Source organism: Octopus sinensis, linkage group LG14, assembly GCF_006345805.1.
Source record: "Octopus sinensis linkage group LG14, ASM634580v1, whole genome shotgun sequence".
Taxonomy (NCBI): Eukaryota; Metazoa; Mollusca; class Cephalopoda; order Octopoda; family Octopodidae; genus Octopus; species Octopus sinensis.
In genome coordinates this window covers 24200715-24205791 of record NC_043010.1, presented here as the reverse complement: position 1 = coordinate 24205791, position 5077 = coordinate 24200715, and positions in this window count along the sequence as shown.

Here is a 5077-nt window from a genome sequence, read left to right as displayed (position 1 = left end):
GAAACGTGCAATTCTAAAGATTATAATCTGTAAGTTAGCAACGGACTAGAGTGAATAATTGGCTACAGAGAAGTAAAAATTCAATTCAGGAACTGATAAATTTATTATCTCAATATAGTGGCAAGAGAAAGTGTGCCAAACAGAAAATTTGACTCTATAAACGAAACGACTTGGAGTAGAAATTTGTGGACTACGCGCGCACGCGACACATACACACACTGTCTTATATGCGTGCATGTGCACAAATACATATGCAGACACATTATGTGTCAGTGTTTATATGAATCTACATGGCTGCTGCGGCATATACGTACTCATGTATTTGTTAAGTGATACAATTAGACGAATAGCAGGAACACAAAACTGCTCTCTGGAAACAACGCGTGAGCGAAGATTAGATCTCGCTTTTAAATTAGTTACGCGACTCAGAGGGAAATTTAATTTATCTTGCAAACAAATTTGTGTTAGAAAAATAGAAGAGAAAGAGAAGAAAGAAAACAAAAAGAAATAATAATAAATAAATAGAAAGAAAAGCTGATAGTTTTAGCGTTAACGTCAGACTATGGAAAAAGGAACCAATTTTGCTGTAGTTTACATACGATGGAAGAAGTTCTATTGAATACAGATGGACGAGTGTTAAAATATTTTGAAAAACACTAAATACATTTTACAACTGTTGTACATAACTACGTAACAATGCAGTAAGAAAATGTCCAAATTTTGCTGTTGGTAGCGAGTGCATGCCCGCGCGTGTAAATGTGTGTGTGTGTTTGTTTGTTTTATATATATATGTGTATATATATATATATGTGTGTATATATATATATATATATATATTATATATATATATTATATATATATATATATATAATATATATAGATATATATATATATATATATATAGATAAGAATGTTGGTTTGTGAAAGCACGTGGTTGAATATATGGAAAATAGTAAAAAGTGAAAAAACTACAGAAGGCTTGTTTTAAAAGGTTAAAGAATATATATTTAAGTCAATATGTCTGAAGAATATTATAAATTTTTTTCCTACAATGACATAGTTTAGAAGAAAGACCGGTTTCGCGTTTAGCTTTTCAAATTTCTTACGTCGTTATGTTTATGTTGAGAGGAGTTATCGTTATGTTTATGTTGAAAAGAGTTCTAAATAAGGGGAGGTAATAAGTGATTTCTTCCGGTGTAAGGGAGATAATCGCTTAAATTTTTTTTCCTTTTCTTTGGGGTGAATTTCTCTGTATAAGTATGTTGGAATGGTTAAGTCTGGGCTTGTACTTTTCAATGAAGAATGTTTCCTTGTTTAGTCTAATTTGTGTTGATGATCCGATAGCACATTGGTAAAATGGAAAGATTAAAAATTGTGGTAGTAGTTGCTTTGCGCATTTCTCAATGTGCTCACTAAAAGGTATCATTCTGTATTCTGGGAATGCAATCTGTTGTCGATGCAGTGTGCATCTACGTCTGAGTGATAGTCCCGTGAATCCCACGTAGTCTTGGTGGCAGCCCGAGCATTTTATGACATAAATTATGTTTTCAGAGGCACAAGTAAAATTAGATTTGATCTTGAATTCTGTCCCTCTTTGAAGAGGAATTCTGATCCTTCTAGCAGGTTTGGACATGTTGCACAGTTCGATCTACCACATTTTTTACTTTTGCATCCGTAATTTCAGAAAACAATTTTGCCTTTGTGAGAATCTTTTTAAGTGATTTAGGTTGTTTGTAGCTTTTAATGATTTGGTGTATGTTTAGAATTTCCTTAATTTGGGGTCCTTATGAAGTATTGGTAAATTCTGGGTGATGATGGTGAAGGCTTCTTTGTTTCTGGGGTTGTATGTAGATATGTAAGGTAGTATTTTCGGGGAAGGTGTGTTGTTGTGTTGAACTTTTCTTAAAGTTTCTATGTTGATTTCTGTTGCACGTCTGATCCCATCCTCTATGAGTTGAGCTGGGTAATGTCTGTCAATTAGGGTGTTTTTGAGTTCTTGCAGTCTAAAGTTCCTGGTATTTTGTTCTGACACTATTGTGCATATCCTTCTTGCAAGGTTGAAGGGGATGTTTGTTTTAGTGTGTCTTGGGTGGCATGAATTAAAAAGAAGGTATTGTATGGCGTCTGTGGCTTTGTAAAAAATGTCTGTTTCTATTTTAAGGTTAATTTTTTTTATTAGTATATCCAAGAATGGGAGCTCCAGCATGGCCGCAGTCAAATGACTGAAGCAAGTAAAAGAGTAAAAGAGTAAAGATATATATATATGTATAAATATGTGTGTGTGTATCATTTCTATATATACATATATATGTATTTAGACGTATACATTACATATACGTGTAATAGGTATGTGCTTTATAAATGTATATACTATATTTAGAGAGGGAGAGAGAGTGTGAGAGATAATGAGATATAGTGAGAGAGAAAGAGAAAGGGAGGGGAGAGTGAAAGAGAAATAAAGAGGATGAGAGGAATAGAAAGAGAAAAAGAGAGAGTGATAGAGAGATGCTGCTGATTATTTCTAACGCTAATGAGAAGAATTTGTATGCCTCATATACAGGACCGGTTAGCTTGATTTATAATTGCAGGCAGTTGTAAGCTAGAAGAGTTCCACAGGATGCTTCGGGGGCACTATTTTGTACTGGTTCTGTAATAGTGCGAACGAATGCTATTAGAGAAGGCTAGAAGATGAGAGTGGAGGCGCAATGGTTAGGGCAGCGAACTCGCGGTCGGAGGATCGCAGTTTCGATTCGCGGTGGCGACCCATGTTGTACTCTTTCGCCACAACTTTCTCTCACTCTCTGTTCCTGTTTCTTGAGTAACGCTGCGATGGACTGGCGTCCCGTCCACGTAGGGGGGACACATACGCCACAGAACCCGGGAAACCGGGCCCATTAGCCTGGCTAGACTTCAAAAGGGCGACAAAATAGGAGATGAGAAGGGGCTATAGTGAAGTCGCATATAACAAAGGAGACTAAGCTTGCTGATTCTGGAGTGTGAGACAGATCCGTGTAAAATACAATATCGGATCTTTATTCAGTAATTTGCGTGCTCCTGAATACGGAGTTTGTCACGTAACCATGAAGTACATATCCTGTGTTCTTTGCTGAATCCACATGGGTCCACATTCTAAGGGTGCTTTTGCTTCCATCATTCTATGAGACGGAGAAGCAGAATTAATGAGAATAATTATATGTAAACAAGATGCATCCTTGATGAGGAAAGGCTCATGCGTTAAGAATTCAATCTGGAACCTTAAAGCATCTCTTCCTCACCTAAGAGGTCGGCATTAGTGATGAAATCACAGACCGTCTCCAACTGCAGGTTTAAAGCGTAGTTCCTCTCTTTTGCATCATGGTCGCAGCAGACTCTTTCTTTTTTCACACCTATCTTGCCAGCAGCTGTTTTTCTTTGTTTTCCTGTCACTCCAATGATCAATAGCCAACCACTGTTCTCCATACCATCAGGATCGGAAATCGGCTGCTGTTAGTTTCAAACGTCAGTAGTTTCAGTGAATGCATATGCTAGTTTCGCTGATTCTGGGGTATCTTCTGTACGTCCAGTGTAAATTTACTTCAGTAAAATCATTAGGTAACGGTATTGAAGGAAATTATTTGCTACACCGCTGCATTGAGGAAGCATGGTCATTTACCTAGGTAAATATGGATGACTCTCCACTTGAACATATTTGGTGAACTGGGTTTCATTATGTAAGTGAGCTAGAGTGTGATGTGTTATTTTCTAAGTGATGCTATGCATGCACTTGTAGCTAATTTTAACGTTGTCCCCATCAAAGTGATTGTGGTATTTATGTGTGCTTGAGAAATGTTTACCTCACAGGAAGAGACACGTTTTAACTACGTGGGAGTCTAAATATATTCTGGAGCGCTATGTGTTCGATAATTAGTTGAAGCCTTTTTATTCGATCCGCGGTTGTTGCCTAAACAAGATATTCCTGTATTGTAATCAAGTTACACATATAAACTCTTTTGAAAGTCACAAAATCACGAATCTCTAATGACGTCTGTCTTAAAAAAGTTCCCTCAAGCCTAGTGCGTAAGGAATATATCTTTGTGTATTTACTTATAGGTGTATGGGTACACAATTATTTTTCTCCATTCATATGTGTGTGTTCACATATGTCGATACAATGCGCAATATGAGATCAAAAGATATCGTAATACAAGATATCTCGAATAGCAATAATTTTGTTTGTAAACAAGCAAGCCCATTATAACTACTACAACACAAAAACAAACACACAAAAACGTTGGACGCTTTGATATTATCAGTTTTCCTTTATTGATTCTTTTCCGTATTGCCTTCTTCAGAATCACGCATTATTAATTATATTATAGTCGAGGTGGAAATATCAAATATCACCAACAACAGATAAACATGAAGCTATAATAATAATAATAATAATAATAATAATAATAATGATGATGATGATAATAATAATAATAATAATAATAATAATAATAATAATAATAATAATAATAGTAGTAATAATAATAATAATAATAATAATAATAATAATAATAATGACAACAAGACATTTTTTTTAATATAACTGATTCGTTAAGAATCATAGAGTAAGTAAACATTAATAACGGAAATAAAATTATGATTTCAAATAGCGACGTTGTTTAAGAATTTTCTTCAATATTTCTGCGGGCAAATATATCGAATAAAGAATCATTTTTTTTTTGTTGAAAAACTTAGAAGAATGTTAGAATTACAAAGAAAATGGTACCAACTTCATATTTTTATATATTTATTGAAATATTTATGTATTTTACAAATTTCCTATGTTTAGTATCAATTTTTTTAAAACTCTGCAATATATGCATATGCATATAAGTGACTCAATAGACAATGAGTTTATGTGAATATGTGTGTACGTATGCGTGTATATATATATATATATATATATATATATATATATATATATATATATATTATATATATATATATATATATATATATATATATATACATACATATATTACATTAAGGTCTTTTGATATTGTATGTCTGAAACTACATGAACTATATTTTCTTCGAAAAATATGTT